The sequence below is a fragment of the Callospermophilus lateralis genome, chromosome 8 (genome assembly GCF_048772815.1).
Source record: "Callospermophilus lateralis isolate mCalLat2 chromosome 8, mCalLat2.hap1, whole genome shotgun sequence".
Lineage (NCBI taxonomy): Eukaryota > Metazoa > Chordata > Mammalia > Rodentia > Sciuridae > Callospermophilus > Callospermophilus lateralis.
In genome coordinates, this window is record NC_135312.1 from 104,428,028 (window position 1) to 104,447,711 (window position 19,684).

The 19,684-nt window shown below is 37.4% G+C and overlaps 1 pseudogene; it reads left to right on the plus strand.

Moving 5' to 3' along the window:
* The first annotated feature begins 11,123 nt into the window (after positions 1–11,123).
* Positions 11,124–19,451, plus strand: LOC143405771 (long-chain-fatty-acid--CoA ligase 6 pseudogene; annotated as a pseudogene).
* Positions 19,452–19,684: the final 233 nt, after the last annotated feature.

Here is a 19,684-nt window from a genome sequence, read left to right on the forward strand (position 1 = left end):
TCCCAAAAAACAAATGGCAAATGCTTTCCCTGATATACGGTGACTGACTAATAGTGGGGTAGGGAGAAGGAGCACAGGAGGAATGGACAAACTCTAGATAGGGCAGAGGGGTGGAAAGGGAAGGGAGGGGACAGGGGATTAGCAATGATGGTGGAATGTGATGGACATCATTATTCAAAGTACATGTATGAAGACATAAATTGGTGTGAAATACTTTATATACAGAGATATGACAAATTGTGTTCTATATGTATGATAAGAATTGTGATGCATTCCACTGTCATGTATTTAAAAAATAAAAGCAATTTAATTTTTTTTCAAAAATTATGAGTTATTACATTGAAAACACATGGCTGTGACATGAATAGAACATCAAGAAAATTAATGTTTTAATTAAAATGCTTATTTTATTTTTTTAAAAAAGAAGAGAAACAGGAATATACAGTACTACAGACTAAGGGAAACATTAAAGGTACAAAGAAAAAGGAATCAAGAATGAATGAAGATAAAAAAGTTGAAAAGCAAAAACATTGTATATTAAATTTCATTGGAGGGAATAAATTGGGACCAAGTGAAAAAAAGGAAGCAAAATTAGGGAAGCATGACTTTTTATTTCCCAGTCATTCAAATAAGGAATTGCCCTCATTTTATACTTGAGGTTGACTGGATTCCAAGTCTTAGAAGGAAAGCATAATAGGTAAAAGAAGGATTTATTAATTGAAGTGATTATTAATAATCATAGAGAATACCAAAAACTCAAGCAATAAATTTGGTCTCACTGGTCACCTGTGAACTTTGCTTCCCTTAAGTCCTCCCACATGAACTCAAACGTATTTCACATCTACCCACCTCTCTTTGGGAACCAGTTCTCCCCAGAGCACAGAATATAGCAATAATATTGACCTCTTCCACTGATGACATGGAAAATCCATCTGTATTATCTAGAAATAGTTTCTGGAAAATCTCTTCTACAGCATAGCTACCTATAAACCTTAGGAACCACATTACTCAAGCCAATGTTCCCATGCTTTTCTCTAGAAAGAAACAAACTAAACAAACAAACAAAAAGGCATTGATCTAGGATATAAACCTAACCTTTTGCCTTAGAGAGACATCTGCTGGCAACCACCTTTTTGTTTTCTGCTTCTGAATTTGGATACTGAAGATACTTCGAATAAATAGATTCTTATGTTTCAATCTTTCTGTGATTGGCTTACATCACTGAGTGTAATGTCCTTAGGTTCATCCATATCATAATATTTTACATATTTTTTTCTTAAGGCTGAATAATATTTCATTTTTGAACAATCCATAGTTATTTGCTCATCTCTAGATCAACATTTAGTTTGTTTCCACCACTTAGCTATAGTTAATCATGGTGCAATAAACATGAAGAATGTGCAAATATTTTCTTTAGATCTTGCTTATAATACTTTTGAGAATATATCTTAAAATATAATTGATGGATCATTGAATTATTTTATTTTTAATTTTTTGAGGAGCCACATACTGCTTTCCACAGTTGTTACCCCATTTTGTGTTCCCATCCAAACCAGCATTTGAAATGCTGTGTGTGTGTGTGTATAAATATATATATATATATATATATATATATATATATATATATATATATATATATATATTATCCTCAGTGTCTATTATAGCACCCTGCCAAAAGAAAATGATCAGTGAGTATTTCTAAACTGATTACACTAAATAAAAAATAAAATTTTTCCTTTGTTTTCCATAGTAATATTTTCCTCTAAAATCTGCAAGAATCTGCAAGTGGTTTATTTCAGGTACATTTACATGACAATGATAATCTAATTCAGACACATAATTTATGTACATATGCAAATGTAATTTGAAAGCAAGTCCTGTTTTTGTGAAATATTATTTTTTCATATTTGGAGAATGGACATGAAACATGGTTAAAGTTGATTCACTCTGCAGTAATCCATCTTTGTCAAAGTATTTTATGAAATTGTGGAATTAAAGCAAATGCAATGGGACTTTTTTTTTTTTTAAATTGAACTTCTATAATAGATGAGGTGGAAAACATTGAGAATCTTCAACTCTTCTTTAATTAGGATTGATTAAATGTTAAAATGATAATGAAACAAAAGAATTGGGACCATGAATTGAACATCCTTTCTGAAGTCATCTGAGACTGTCATGGGGTATATATGCAGCTGAGTGAACCTTGTCATTTGCATGTAGTCAATATATAAAACAGTGTACCAGATAGGGCCTGATTTGATGTAAATATTTATAAATATCCAAACAAAACATTGCATTATGTGTGCACTGAATTGTTACACTAAGTCTAAGGCATCTGATCACTTAAATGTTTTTCATAAATTTTCTATACTGGTTTGACTTGATATTTTATGCTGAAATAGTAAACATAGCAAGAACAACAGATTAATCTTCAAGACCTATTTTAAAATGTGTTATTTCTCTTTGTTTATAACTTTTAATTTCTTTCTTATATTTTTCTGGCTAACAGAACATTTTTATTTATTCAGTATAAAATGTCCTCATAGAACTATTTTCAGTAATTTAAGCAGCATTCTGTAAAATAAGTGATACTATAAAACTCTTTGGGCTAACATTTTATAAAATAACTTAGTAACATTGCATTTTTATTCATAATTGCTATGCACCATTGAGGATAATTTAAAATCTAATTGATTTTATGTATGACACCTATATTATATTTGTTCTACATTTCTTCTTCTACAGTGATTACATTACCTTAATCTCTGTTTTTATGTAAAATAACTGGACCCTGTACATAATATTTAAATCTTATAGTACAGAAATATTTATCCTATTGCCACAGATTTTCTCCTGTTTATAAGTTACAAATGTCATATATATGTCATTGTATGAGATTATTGTTATTTAAAAAGATATACTAGTTTAATATCTTGTGTATTAATTAATTAATTAATTATTTTGCCTATTCTTTTTTTTATTATTGGTTGTTCAAAACATTTCCAAGCTCTTGACATATCATATTTTATACACTTGATTCAAGTGGGTTATGAACTCACATTTTTACCCCGTATACAGATTGCAGAATCACATCGGTTACACATCCACATTTTTACATATTGCCATACTAGTGACTGTTGTATTCTGCTACCTTTCCTATCCTCTACTGTCCCCCCTCCCCTCCCCTCCCATCTTCTCTCTCTACCCCATCTACTGTAATTCATTTCTCTCCCTTGTTTTTCCCTTTCCCCTCACATCCTCTTATATGTAATTTTGTATAACAATAAGGGTTTCCTTCCATTTCCATGCAATTTCCCTTCTCTCTCCCTTTCCCTCCCACCTCTCGTCCCAGTTTAATGTTAATCTTTTTCTCATGCTCTTCCTCCCTGCTCCGTTCTTAGTTGCTCTCTTCATATCAAATAAGACATTTGGCATTTGTTTTTTAGGGATTTGCTAGCTTCACTTAGTATAATCTGCTCTAATGCCTTCCATTTCCCTGCAAATGTCATGATTTTGTCATTTTTTAGTGCTGAGTAATACTCCATTGTGTATAGATGCCACTTTTTTTTTTATCCACTCATCTATTGAAGGGCATCTAGGTTGGTTCCACAGTCTAGCTATTGTGAAATGTGCTGCTATGAATGTCAATGTAGCAGTATCCCTATAGTATGCTCTTTTAAGGTCTTCAGGGAATAGTCCAAGAAGGGCAATAGCTGGGTCAAATGGTGGTTCCATTCCCAGCTTTCCCAGGAATCTCCATACTGCTTTCCAAATTGGCCGCACCAATTTGCAGTCCCACCAGCAATGTACAAGTGTACCCTTTTCCCCACATCCTTGCCAGCACTTCTTGTTGTTTGACTTCATAATGGCTGCCAATCTTACTGGAGTGAGATGGTATCTTAGGGTGGTTTTGATTTGCATTTCTCTGACTGCTAGAGATGGTGAGCATTTTTTCATGTACTTGTTGATTGATTGTATGTCCTCCTCTGAGAAGTGTCTGTTCAGGTCCTTGGCCCATTTGTTGATTGGGTTGTTTTCTTATTGTTTAATTTTTTGAGTTCTTTGTATATTCTGGATATTAGGACTCTATCTGAAGTGTGAGGAGTAAAAATTTGTTCCCAGGATGTAGGCTCCCTATATACCTCTCTTATTGTTTCTCTTGCTGAGAAAAAATCTTTTTAGTTTGAGTAAGTCCCATTTGTTGATTCTTGTTTTTAACTCTTGTGCTATGGGTGTCCTATTTAGGGATTTGGAGCCCAGCCCCACAATATGTAGATCGGAGCCAACTTTTTCTTCTATCAGACGCAGAGTCTCTGATTTGATATCAAGCTCCTTGATCCATTTTGAGTTAACTTTTGTGCATGGTGAGAGAAAGGGATTCAGTTTCATTTTGTTGCATATGGATTTCCAGTTTTACCAGCACCATCTGTTGAAGATGCTATCTTTCCTCCATTGCATGCTTTTAGCCCCTTTATCAAATATAAGATACTTGTAATTTTGTGGAATGGTCTCTGTGTCCTCTGTTCTGTACCATTGGTCCACCTGACTGTTTTGGTACCAGTACCATGCTGTTTTTGTTACTATTGCTCTGTAGTACAGTTTGAAATCTGGTATCGCTATACCTCCTGATTCACACTTCCTGCTTAGAATTGCTTTTGCTATTCTGGGTCTTATATTTTTCCATATGAGTTTCATGATTGCTTTATCTATTTCTACAAGAAATGCCATTGGGATCTTGATTGGCATTGCATTGAACCTTCAGAGAACTTTTGGTAATATCGCCATTTTGATGATGTTAGTTCTGCCTATCCATGAACAGGGTATATTTTTCCAACTTCTAAGATCTTCTTCTATTTCTCTCTTTAGCGTTCTGTAGTTTTCCTTGTATAAATCTTTCACCTTTTTGTTAGGTTGATTCCCAAGTATTTTATTTTTTTTTTTTTGAGGATATTGTGAATGGGGTGGTTTTCTTCATTTCCATTTCAGAAGATTTGTCACTAATATACAGGAATGCCTTTGATTTATGTGTGTTGATTTTATAACCTGCCACTTTGCTGAATCCATTTATTAGCTCTAGTAGTTTCTTTGTAGACCCTTTGGGGTCTCCTAGGTAAAAGATCATATCATCTGCAAATAGTGATAATTTAAGTTCTTCTTTTCCTATCTTAATGCCTTTAATTTCTTTTGTCTGTCTAATTGCTCTGGCCAGTATTTTGAGAACTATGTTGAATAGAAGTGGTGAGAGAGGGCATTCCTGTCTTGTTCCAGATTTTAGAGGGAATGCCTTCAGTTTTTCTGCATTTAGAATGATGCTAGCCTGAGGCTTAGCATAGATAGCTTTTACAATGTTGAGGTAAGTTCCTGTTATCCCTAATTTTTCTAGTATTTTGAACACAAAGGGATGCTGTACTTTGTCGAATGCTTTTTCTACATCTATAGAGATGATCATATGGTTCTTATCTTTAAGTCTATTGATGTGGTGAATAACGTTTATTGATTTCCATATATTGAACCAGTTTTGCATCCTAGGGATGAATTCTACTTGATCATGGTGTACAATTTTTTTGATATGCTTTTTAATCTGATTCCCCAGAATTTTACTGAGGATTTTTTCATCTAGGTTCATTAGAGATTTTGGTCTGTAGTTTTCCTTCTTTGAAGTGTCTTTGTCTGGTTTCAGGATCAGTGTGATATTGGCCTCATAGAGTGAATTTGGAAGAGCTCCTTCTTTTTCTATTTCCTGAAATAACTTGAAAAGTATTGGTATTAAGTCTTCTTTGAAGGTTTTGTAAAACTCCGCTGTTTACCCATCTGGTCCCGGGCTTTTCTTGGTTGGTAGTCTTTTGATGGCTGTTGGTCTGTTTAAATTGCATGTATCTTCCTGACTCAATCTGGGCAAATCATATGACTTAAGAAATTTATCGATATTTTCACTATCTTCTATTTTATTGGAATATAGGGTTTTAAAATAATTTCTAATTATCTTCTGTATTTCTGTAGTGTCTGTTGTGATATTGCCTTTTTTATCCCATATGTTAGTGACTTGAGTTCTCTCTCTTCTTCTCTTCATTAACATGGCTAAGGGTCTGTTGATCTTATTTATTTTTTCGAAGAACCAACTTTTAGTTTTGTCAATTTTTTCCATGGTTTCTTTTGTTTCAATTTCCTTGATTTTCACTCTAATTTTAATTATTTCTTGCCTTCTGCTACCTTTGCTGTTGTTTTGCTCTTCCTTTTCTAGGTTTTTGAGATGAAGTGTGAGCTCATTTATTTGTTGTTTTTTTTTCTTTTTTTGAGGAATGAACTCCAGGCAATGAATTTCCCTCTTGAAACTGCTTTCATTCTGTTCCATAGATTCTGATATGTTGTGTCTGTGTTTTCATTTATCTCTATAATTTTTTTTATTTTCTCCTTTATGTCTTCTGTGACCCATTGATCATTCAGTAACATATTGTTCATTTTCCAGGTGATGCTGAATTTTTCCTTCCTTCTTTTGTCATTGATTTCCAGTTTCATTCCATTATGATCAGATAAGATGCATGGTATTATCTCCACACCTTTATATTTACTAAGAGTTGCCCTATGGCATAATATATGGTCTATCTTTGAGAAGAAACCATGTGCTGCTGAGAAGAATGTATACCCACTTGATGATGGTTGATATATTCTATATATGTCAGTTAAGTCTAAGTAATTGATTGTGTTATTGAGTTCTATAGTTTCTTTATTCAGCTTTTATTTGGAGGATCTGTCCAATGGTGAGAGCAGTGTATTGAAATCACCCATAATTATTGTATTGTGGTCTATTTGATTCTTGAACTTGAGGAGAGTTTGTTTTATGAACGTTGAATTACCATTATTTGGTGCATACATATTTATAATTGTTATGTCTTGTTGGTAAATGTTACTAAACATGGTTTGTTTTCCTCTTTGATTATCCCCCCCCTTTACTGTACTATCTCCTGATGTTGGTTTTCATTGATATTTTCCATTTCCTCTTCCTGTAATATTTTGCCGAGGATGTTTTGAAGAGATGGTTTTCTAGCTGCAAATTCTTTTAACTTTTGTTTATCATGGAAGGTTTTAATTTCATCTTCCATCCTGAAGCTTAATTTCGCTGTATATACAATTCTTGGTTGGAACCCATTTTCATTCAGTGTTTGAAATATGTTATTCCAGGATCTTCTAGCTTTCAGAGTCTGTGTTGAAAGATCAGCTGTTATCCTGATTGGTTTACCCCTAAATGTAATCTGCTTCCTTTCTCTTGTAGCTTTTAAAATTCTCTCCTTACTCTGTATGTTGGGCATCTTCATTATAATGTGTCTAGGTGTGGATCTCTTATGATTTTGCACATTCGGTGTCCTGTAGGCTTCTAGGATTTGGGATTCTGTCTCATTCTTCAAGTCTGGGAAGTTTTCTCGTATTATTTCATTGAATAGAATGCTCATTCCTTTGGTTTGGACCTCTATACTTTCCTGTATCCCTATGTCTCTTAAGTTTGGTCTCTTTATGTTATCCCATATTTCTTGAATATTCTGCTCATAGTTTCTTAACAGTTTTGCTGAGCTGTCTATGTTCTCCAGTTGAAATACTTTGTCTTCATTGTCTGATGTTCTATCTTCTAAGTGTTCTACTCTGCTGGTAGTATTCTTAATTGAGTTTTTAAGTTGGTTTATTGCTTCCTGCATTTCTAGGATTTCTGTTTGTTTGTTTTTTATAACCTCTATCTCCCTGTATAATTGATCTTTTGCTTCTTGGATTTGTTTATGCAATTCATTGTCGAAGTGGTCGAAGTGGTCTTTCATTGTCTGATTTTGCTGTCTAATGTCTTCCTTGAGACTCCAGATCATCTGAAGCATGTATATCCTGAATTCTTTATCTGACATTCCATCTGATGCAGCTATTACCTCTTCTAAAGTTGAGTTGACCTGCATTGCTTGTGGTCCTTTCCTTCCTTGTCTTTTCATACTGCTCGCGTTTCTTTCTGCTTGGTGAAACTGTTGTTTTTGAAAATTTCCCCCTATATATTTATATTGCTCTTGTATAGTTGAAAAGTCTCCCTTGCAGGGGCGGGCGGTGGCTGTGCTCCTCCTCCAACTGGGGTGATCCCTCTACCACGCTGACGGGCCGCTGGGCCCATTCTGCCGGTCGGTCGCAGGTCTGCCTACCTTGCAGGTGCGGGAGGTGGCTCTGCTCTGCCCTTACTCCAATTGGGGTGATGTGTCTACCATGGTGGCAGGCCGCTGGGCCTGTTCCAGGCTTGGGCAGCGGCTCTGCTCTGCCCCTACTCCAATTGGGGTGACGTGTCTACCATGCCCGCGGACCGCTGGGCCTGTTCTGCTGGTCGGTCGCAGGTCTGCCTACCTTGCAGGCGTGGATGGCGGCTCTGCTCTGCCCCTGCTCCAATTGGGGTGATGTGACTACCACGCCAGCAGGCCACTGGGCCTGTCCTGGGAGCGGGCAGCGGCTCTGCTCTGCCCCTACTCCAATTGGGGTGATGTGACTACCACGCCGGCGGGCCACTGGGCCTGTTCCGGGTGTGGGCGAAGGCTCTGCTCTGTCCCTACTCTAATTGGGGTGACGTGTCTACCATGCCGGCAGGCTGCTGGGCCTGTTCCGCTGGTCGGTCGCAGGTCTGCCTAAATTGCGGGCTCGGGCAGCAGCTCTGCTCTGCCCCTACTCCCATTGGGGTGACGTGACTGCCACGCCGGTGGGTCCCTGGGCCTGTTCCGGGCATGGGCGGCGTCTCTGCTCTGCCCCTCTGGCTTGATGAGAAAGTGAGAGAGACTCGGGTGTTTGTGACTCACTTTCTTTACCAGGTGACCAACTGTTTCTGTCGCCGCTGGTATCGATGAAGTTATCTCCTCCACCGCTTTCTGCTGACATCAGATCTCTGCCATGTTGGTATCCCATGCAAATGGCAGCATTTCGTTCCCTTTGCTGGGTGACCAAAGCAACGTGTGAGTCCGGACTGGCCCTCACAAGCCCCATCTCAAACCTGTTGCCACTGCCTATGAAGGCTCGGTTGGTATTTTCCTCCACGGTATTCAGCAGGACCCGGACTGAGAAGCAGTTTCCGCGGGTTCTTTAGCCCTGGGCCAGAGCAGTTCTGGGAGCTGGAATTGGCCGCTCCGGGCTCGGTGTATGTTCTGATAGGAGCAGGCTCCAAGAAGCAGTTTCTGCAGGTTCATTAGCACTGAGCCTGAATAATTTGTCTGCGAGACGCAGGCGAATGGCAGCCTGAAATTACCTGTTCTATAGCTGAATGAGCTGCGATCAGTCGAAAACAGGGATGGGGACAACAGGTCTCCAAGCTGGTGGCCGCTGGCTTCCTCTGTGGTCTGACCAATGTGGAGACCCGAATTGGACCTCTTCCTTCCCCTGTCTCAAACCCAGAATTCAGCACTGAGCACAGTAATTGCACAGCTGGCAGGAGCCCGCAGAATCCGCAGCGCTGCATCTTTGCATTGCTATCTCGTCGTTTCCCAGCGCGCGCGGCAGACTCTAGCCGCAGGGCGATTTGCTGAATAAGCAGTGTGACCCTCCGTGCGGACAAATCTCTCACGTTTGAGCCCCCGTAGCTTATCCTCATGCGATGGAAATCCTTCCTCTAGGTTTTGGAGCACCCCAATTTTGCTGGAAATTTCTAACAAGCTAGCTTTTAGCCATTCTAACTCGTCATTCTCCCGCTCAGTGACGCGGTACACGGGGGTGATGCACTCCCTTCGCCGCCATCTTCTCGTCTCTTGGATGTTTTGCTCATGGTTTCTTACCAGCCTTTCTGCATTGGCTATAGTCTTTTAGAGTTGATAAACTTTGTCTTCATTATCTGATGTTCTGACTTCTATTTGATCTTGTTTGGCCTTGCTGTCTAATGATTTCTTTAAGATTCCATCCCATCTGAGTCAGGTATGCCTTGAGTTCTTTCTCTGTCCATTTTTCTGATGCCTCTAGGTTCTTCTGTAAATTTAAGTTATCCTGCATTGTTTGTAATCCTTTTTCCCCTTGTTTTTTCATGGTGCTCACATTACTTTCCAACTCTGTTTGACTGTTGTGCTTCTGTTTTCTCCTATAAATTTGTTTTGGTTTTGTATAGCTCTAAGATCTCTCCTTTTTGTTGGGAGACAATGTTTAGAGATGTTTGATTTAATTATGATTTAAGGTAAATTCATTAGTTTCATTAAAGGCCTACAGATTTTGATGGCATATAGAGAATTGAGGTTTGAACTTAGGATTTTATGTGAAGGTCGGGCGATTTGATGGTGTGGAGGTTAGTATATCTTAGCTTCTTTGGGGGGTTGCTCAAATACAGACGGATATTAACAAGAGAATAGACAGGAGTACTTGCGGGTATTTAAGGGCTTAGGAGGACTATAGACCATCTCGTAATATTCATCTATTTGCATTTAGTAAATTACTCATAATCGGAGTGGTCATGCTTGGGAGAAAAGATAGGGAAAAGGTAAGGAAGCAAACCAAGAAAGAGAGAGGGAGAGAAGAAAGAAAGAGAAAAAAAAAATAGAAAAGAAAAAGAAGAAATGATAAAAAATAATAAAATTAAGTAAAATAAAAATTACAATTTAAAAACAAAAAAAAAGCACTGTTAGGCTTCTATTTTCTTCACTTCCAGTAGGTGGTGCTGTGCCTTCCAGACCAAGATTTTGCCCTCCGGCTGTAGGAAACAATCTGTATGAGGCCGCTCCCTCCTCCCCCACCTGGTGTCTCTCCAATCCTGTTCACTTAGGTTTATTCCTGCACTCTAGTCTCCTCGCTTCTCCCGCCAGACAGGCCTTCCCCAGTGTGATGCCTCTCCACAGTTCAAGCTACACTCTGGGCCTGCAGTTTCCTGGATGTGAAGCACGGCTATTGGGAACCGGTCCCCTATTGTTTTGATTCCCTCTGATAGCCACTCCTCCTAGAGCTGGTGAGACAGGTTTTGTTTTCACCACTGGTGGGAGGGGGGAGTTGGAGGTCAGGTGCCTTTACCCTTCCCCATGCCTCTATTCACGCTCACTCTGATAATCACACCCCCGGAAAGCCAGGGAGAGATTTTATGCGATTTCCCCGCTGTATGGGAGAAGAGCTAAATGTCACACACCTGTTCTATTGCTGAACTTGCTGCGATGAGGTCGGATCTGCCGGAAACTGGCGATGGTGACGTCAGCTCTCCAAGATGGTGGCTGCTGGCTTCCTCAGTGAGGTGTCCGGTGTGGAGGCAGATCTGGACTATTTCTCTCCCCCGTCTCAAACCCAGAACTCAGCCTGGAGCACTGTGAGGGCACAGTTGGCAGGACCCCACAGAATCCGTAGCACCGTTTCTCTGTGTTGCTGGCACGTAGGCACACAGGCTCCGGCTGTGGGGCTGGCTGCTGATCAATCAGCCTGAATCTCCAGGTGCATGGTTCACTCCCAATTGAACCGCAGAAACTAATCCTCAGGTGTTGGAAATCCTTCCTCTAGGTTTCAGTGCACCCCAATTTTGCTGGAAATTCCTAACAAGATACCTTCTGGCCTTTCTAAACTCGCTATTCACCTGCTCAGTACACAGGGTACATGGGGGTGATGCACTCTATTCGCCGCCATCTTCCTTCCTTCTTTATTAATTTACTTTTTTTTGTGGTGTTGAGGATCAAATCAAGGCCTCTGCACATGATAAGCACACACTTTACCACTGAGGTGCCACAGAAGGGCTATCACATTGATAGTAGCTAGTCAATTTCTTTACAGTTTGGGCCTTTTAACAAATACCTTAAATAAAATTCAAAATTGTTAATTTTTATATGTTTGTCAAACCATTCCACCCAAACATTACTATTTAGTTATTTGACCTGGGTCTATATGTTGTCATTTTGTAATAGACATGTATTCTACATCAGTTTGAAAACTCACGCAGGCACTATCCCACATTTTTTATTTTATAAATTGATAAACATTTGTCCCAGTAACAACATATTGCTAAAAGGGAACTGAATTTGGGTCTATATAAGGCTAACAAGTATTGTTTCTTCAGTGTTTTCAACTTACACTATGTAACTTTCCATTTAATTTAAAAGTTCTATACCTCTAAGTTTCACATATAAATATCTAATTTATCCTCATTTCTTGCTCTCTCTCCCCCCTATCATTTACCAAGGATAAACATACACTAAGACGCAACAGAAATCTTTATAGAGTAAGCTGAGATAACTAAGTTCTTGCCAGAAAGTTGAAACTTATTAATCAGAGGGAATATTCTTTCTCTTAGGAAGTAAAGTTTCCATCAACACTACTTCTGAAACCTGGTGTATCTTTTTCTCCCAAACATTCATAAAATATTAATTTAATAATTTAGATATAATTGATTATAAAGTTGCAGTAATATTAATGCACTGATTAATAAAAAATCAAATGATTAACTAAAATATATCAAGCTTCAAATATATTTAGCAAATGATGATGATACTACTACTCTCACTGACAACAAGAATTCAGAGGAACAAATATTGAGATATTCATGCTTTCTGAAGTTATTGATTGGACTTGTATTTGCCAATTCCAGTGTAGGAAATGAAAATATAGCACTGAGGAAAAAAAAAAGTCAAATTCTCGTTCAGTAATTAAAAACAAATAAATGTATATATTTCTAGGTTTATGTTTACTATGAGCCAGAACTTTATACATTACATACGTCAAACTTTATGAGGGGCTGGGGTTATGGCTCAGCGGTAGAGTGCTCACCTCGCACGTGCAAGGCCCTGGGCTTGATCCTAAGCACCACATAAAATAAATGAATAAATAAAATACAGTTATAAAACAACAAAAAAAAAACTCATAAAAAAACTTATGAATGTAGTTATTTTCTCTGAAGTGATCACTGTGTAATGATTAGACAAAGGGAGTTTCTAAAAATCCCAATAATGTAATAATAGGCATCTTGAAAGAATTCAGAAGTGGTTCAAAGGAAGAAAGTTTCACAATCAGTTGTCAAATTAGATTAAGTTCCATGAAAGAAATGACACTTGATTATTTGATTGTTATTCTAGCTTCTTTCTGATTCAAGTACTTTAAGTTATAAATGTTCATCTGAGTATTGTTTCATCCTAGAGAGCCTTACATTTTAAACTGTCATTGTTGCTTAATTCTCAAATCTTCATCGTGTCGGCTTGGGGTCTGACTTCCTTAACAAGACTCCTAAAGTACAAGAAATAAAATAAAATAAACAATAAATGGGATGGATTCAAACTAAAAAGTTTCTTCTCAGCAAAGGAAACAGTAGATAATGTGAAGATAGAGCCTACAGATGGGGAGAAAATGTTTACCACATGCACATCAGATAGAGCATTAATCTTCAGCATATAAAAAGAACTCAAAAAACTTAATGCAAATAACAAATAACCCAATAAATAAATGGGCTAAGGAACTGAGCAGACACTTCATGGAAGTTATACAATCATCAAATATATGAAAAAATGTTCATCATCTCTAGAAATTAGAGAAATGCAAATCAAAACTACTCTAAGATTTCTTTTCACTCCAGTCGGAATGGCAAGTATCCAGAATATAAGCAAAAGTATGTGTTGGCAAGAATGTGAGGAAAAAGATTCACTCATATATTGCTGGTGGGAATGCAAATTGGTGCAACCACTACGGAAAGCAGTATGGAGATTCCTTAGAAAACTTGGAATGGAAACACCATTTGACCTCGCTATCCCACTCCTTGGATTATACACAAAGGACTTAAAATTAGCATACTGCAGTGACACAACCTCGTCAATGTTTATAACAGCACATTTCACAATAGCTAAACATGAAACCAATATAAGTACCTTTCAACGGATGTATGGTTAAAGAATTAAAGAATATCATGCTAAGTGAAATAAATCAATCCCCAAAAACCAAAGGCCACATGTATTCTCTGATGTGTGGATGCTGATCCATAATGGGGGGATAGGGGGCTAAGAAAGTTTGGATTGGGCATAGGGGAGTAAAGGTTTGGGGCTGGGAAAATGGTGGAATGAGATGGACATTATTTCCCTATATACATGTATGATTGCACAAATGGTATTACTCAGCATCATGGATAGTAGGAGAAATTACAAGCTGTGCTCCATTTGTGTACAATAAGTCAAAATGCATTCTGCTATCATGGATAACTAATATATTCTAATTAGTTATTATAAATATATAAATATATATATATATATATAATATATTTAAATGAGGATGTCTCTGGGAATGATCCATATATAGGATAGCCAACTGAGGGGAAAACCCACCCCAAATATGGGCAATATGTTGGAAGCCTGGATAGAACAAAAAGATAAAAAAAAAAAAAAAAAAAAAAAAAACAAGGAAGCAGAAGCAGATCCAAACTCTATTATTCTTAAACAGGTGCTTAGGTTGATGCTGCTACTACCTGGGAACATCTGACTCCAGCCCTTCAGTTTTCAAAGTGGACTTGACTCTCCAGAGAGTTTCTTGGCCTTTGGTCCTGGACTAGGGCTGCATCATTGGTCCTACTTGTTCTGAGGCTCCAGCTTCTTGGACTGAGCAACAACTGGTTCCTCCAACTCTCCAGCCTGCTGTGGAACTATCCAGCTGCTGATTATGTAAGCCAGTCTAATAGACCCATTTTTATAATTGTTTGTGTATGTGTGTGTTCTGATGGCTCTAGTGCTTGCTTAATATTACAAGTTAGGTCTTAAGAACTCAGTGAACTTACATTTTGGTGGGAGAAGCCATGATATTTATGAGTGAATGGATGGATGAATAAATAATATTTTAAGATAATGATACAGAGTGCCTAAAGTAAAAGAGAAAATAGAATGATTAAGAATTGAAGACATGTTGTATTAGTAGTCAAGAAAAGTCACTTCAGAGAAAGCAATGTCAAAGCATCATCCCATAGAAAATCTAGGGGAAGAGTATTCGTGATAAGGAGGATTAAGTATCAAAATGTTAAAATAGATATCAGCTTCACATGTTCAAAAAACAACAAGGTCCCAATTACTAAATTAGTGAAAAGAAAAGAAAGAATTAAAGATATGATTCCCTCATAATGGACATGTGAACAACAGTAAATAGATATTTTTTAAAAATGGAATGTAAAATTTTAGGTTAAGAAAGGATATAATCTGATATATTTAAAATAATTTGGCTGATGTGAGTGAAATGTCCCTTAATGGTGAGAAAGGAGGTAACAATAGTTAAGTAATATAGTAGAGAAGGCCATACGTGATAGATTAGAAATAAAATTTTAATAAGGTTGAACTAAGATACCTGGGAGAAAAGTTCAGCAAAATTTGTACTGTGTATTTTTAATCACGTGTGAAGTTATTGAATAACCAGGGCAAAACAAGTCTTTTTCACTTAGTAGATAATAAGATCTTCTTAAGGGTATTTTGTTGTTGTTGTTTATTTGTTTGTTTGGTGAGGTCTGTAGTAGTAGTTTTACTTCTCCTTCTACTTTCTTTTCTTTCATTTTTGTTCCTCCTCTTCTTTCTCATTTTTCTTCCTTTTTCTCCTATTCCTTTTCTTCCCTCTCCTCCATTTTCTCTTTCTCTTCCTTCTAATGGTCCTTCTCCTCTTGCTGCTATTGCTTTTGTTTCTGCTTCTTTTTTCTTCCTCTACCTCCTTTTTTCTCCTCCACCTCATCATCAGAATGTTTGCCATCCCCCTTGTCCTTCCCTTATACCTGCCTACCTCTCTCCCTGCCCTTTTCCTGTTATTTTTACTTCTTCTGTTCTTCACTACACAATACCCTAGTGGACAGAAGGCTGATCAACGGGTACTGAGTTACCTTTAACTAGGAACAAGAAGCCCTGGTGAGCTTCTGACAATAGATAACAATGAGGTAATGTGCATTTCAAAAAGCTGGAAGAAATTTTCACCATAACAAATGATAAGTGTTTCAAGAGACATAATTGATTAATCTCATTTAAACACTACAAAATGTATAAAACATTATGTTATCTCATTAATATGTATAATTTTTGCTTGTATTAGTTAAAAACAAATGTTATAAAAATACTGATGATGTTCTTACGTTATTTTGAATATATTTATCAATATGATTTTTCTATTTGCTCTATACTATGACAATTGTAGAATTTGAATAACTTTTCTAATATTGAGATTAATAACTTCTGTACTTTAATACCTAGTAATCAGTCATTAGTTCTGGTTCCACTATTTCTGACATTAGTTCAGGACTATTCTTTGGAATTCTATTTGCTATTATATATGTCACTAGTCCCAAGTTGTATTCACATCTCTCATATAATTGTATTTTCAGAACAATTTAACAGCCAAAAGATCCGTAGAGTAGAGGAGAGTAATGTGGAGGGAAAATGAAAGGGAAAGAGGAAGTACTGGGGACTGAATTAAAACAAATTATATTCCATGCTTTTAAAATTATGTAAGAATGAATGTTGATGTTATGTATAACTAAAAAGAATCAATAAAAAAGAACAATTTATTTTTTCTCAATTTTAGTTTCCATCCATATTTACCTTGATTCTGATATGTTTCTCCAGTTTGTTAATTTCTTATTTAAAATATATTTTTCATTCTTGAGCATGAAATTCAAAAGATAAATAATAATTGATTTTGTATACATTTATTCTACAATTGGAACATTCTCTTAAAAATGTAACTTATAAAATGGTATAAGTCTTGGGAATGTATTTCATCTTACTTCTTCATATCAACTTTATTATAAAGTTAAACACAAAATATTTTCATAAAACCATGTTAAGTGAGAGAGAGATATTTTCATTCAATTTAAGGATATACTTATAATTATTATTATTTTTTAATTGGTTTTCAAATAATTTTTGCATATTGATAGTCTCTCAGATTTATATCTTTTTTGCTTGGGTCATAGGTGGCATTAGTAATATTTCTTCTACGCTAATAGGAAGTCATATACAGAATTGTAGAACCAGTAAAAAGGTTTGCATTTTAATTTTTCCTCAAGAATCCTTCCAGTATTTTCTCTTGCCATAGTAACTTCACATTTCAATACAAAACCTATTACATAAGGGAGTCAATAGAATAACTCTTGATCTTCCAAAGGAAATTTTCATGAACATTTTTGTTAATATCTTATTGAAATTAAGTTTCATGAAGTTTATGCAATTATTTTGAATCTTGATGTTATTTTCTCTGAATTTTTCTTAGTTTAGACATACTTGTGATAATCAATTTCTTTGCCATTTCCCTTATTATCTTTGTGTTAACTATCATTTGTTTTTATTTAAGTTCCATACTTTTTGTTTCATCCTATTCCCCTCTGGCCTGTCCTCAACCTACATGTCACTTACCTATAAAATGTCATCATTCGGAAACCCAAATTTCTATTTTTTTTTTTTGTAATTCATAATACTCAAATTAACTTCCATTAACTGCTAATTCTGTTGCTATATAACAAATTAGGATTAATATTTGTTGAGATTAAATCCCTGAGAAGTACCATGTCAGAAATGCAGAGGCAGAGGAGTCGTAGAAGGATGGAAGGAAGAAAAGGGGGAGGGAGGGAGGAAAAAGAAAAGGAAAAGTAACATAAAAGAATAGATAAAGGGACAGACTGAAAATGACCAGGCAATTTGATTATGACAGTAGGATGTGTGCCAGAGGCACCGAAAGAAGAACGTCTTTCAAGTCAGAAGTGTTCAACAGCATTAAGTGACTCTCTTGTGTGTGTGTGTCTCCTTCTCTCCCTCTTCCTCTCTCTTTGTTTCTCTCTCTTCCCAACCACCAGAAGCATTTGTCTTCTCACCTCTGGAGAAGATTTCCCACTTTTGGAGAAGAAGCACAGGGGATCCTGCATACACTGCAGCTTCCTAAGCTGGCTGACTTGGGCTGGTTTTTCTGCAGCCTCTCAGCCACCACCCCCAGCATAGGTACACTGGCTGCCATCCTTGCCACTGGTTCACTCACAGGCCAAAGGCCCTGCAACCACCATCAACCTCCTGATGCAGTCAGAAGAACTGGAGGACAGTGGCAGGGCCCAGTGATCTGTGATAGGAGGGAACTGTCTTACCCACTTAGCTACTACTATGATGATGCCAGGATCATGTACCAGGTGTTCTGCTGTAGGCTTAGTATCTCAGGGAATGAGCCCTGACTTGGCTTCAGGAAACCCAAGCATCTGTATCAGTGGCTATACTACAGGAGGTGGCCAATAGAACTGAGATTCTGAAGTCCTGACTTCTCCAGCACAACTGTAAAGCAAGTACAGATCAGTTTATTGAGATTTTTTGCACAAAATAAACCAGAATGGATCATTGCAGAATTGTCTCATTATGTGTATTCCATGGTGATGCTGTAACTTTATGACATCTTGGACCTTGGAGCTATTCCTGCATCACCAATACCCTGGACATAATACCATGATTTTATGGATAATACAATGATTTTATAGATAAGCCTCAGAAAAATATGCTTCTACTAGAGCATGTGGAGAACACGGAGACTCTAGGGCTCAAGATGATTGCCCTCATGGAGTCATTTGTGGATGCCCTGAAAGAAAAGAGTGCAGAAGCTGGAGGTGGTCATCAAGTCTATTCAAGCTGTGGAGGACTGTGATGGAGTGAATCACCATGCTCTTGTGATCCCATAGCCTGATGACCTCCCCTTAGTGTGTTTCACAAATGGTGCAACAGGGAACCCTGAAGGTATGATTTGCATCCATTGGACATGGTAGCTGATTTCTCAGGCTTTCTGAAAATGACAAAGTGATTTTTCTGAGGTAGGATGATGTGCTCATGTCCTTCCTGCCTCCAGCTCACATATTTAGAGAGTAATCCAGTCCATTCTTTACTGCCAGGGAAGGTGTGTTGACTTCTTCCAGGGAGACATCTACCTCTGATGACATGAAGGCTCTACACCTTACTATCTTCCCAGTTGTCCCACAGCTGCTGAACTGGATGTACAACAAGATATTCAGCCAGGCAGACACTTCAGTAAAGCATGGGTGTTGGAGTTTGCAGCAAAATGCAAGCTGGCTGAAGTTCAGAGTGGAATCATCAGGAACAATACTAACTGGGATGAACTATTCTTTAATAAGATTCAGACCAGTCTTGGTGGATGGGTGTGGAGGATTGTTACTGGAGCAGCTTCGCAGGTAACTACATCAACTACCTCACCAGCAGCCCTGGGATTTCTTCTGGCAGCTCTGGGGTGCCAGGTTTCTGAAAGTCATGGACAAACCAAGTATACTGCTAGATGCACCTTCACCACACCTGGGGACCAGACCTCAGGGTATGTGGGGGCACCTCTGCCCTGCAATCATATCAAGCTTGATGTGGAGTAGCTGCAACTGCAAAGGAGAGGGAGAGACCTGTGTGAGAGGACCAAATATGTTCAAAGGCTATGTAAAAAGTCAGGACAGAACAAAGAAAACTCTAGACACTGACAGCTGGCTTCATATTGGAAACATTGGAGAGCCTAGGATAGGAGAAGTGAACTAAGATTTATTGAGAGACAATCATTTCGACCCCGACTAGAGCAGTTTTTGAACAATATTTGGAGTGGAAATATTAAGCAGAAACAATTTATAAAGTGAAGGGGAAAGAGGGAAATGAAGAAAGTAATTGGAAACATGACTCTTTTCTATAAACATTATGAATATTATGCTTTTCTAGACTAGATTACTTTATGAACAATAAAACAAGAACATTTATGCCCCATTATGATTTATTTT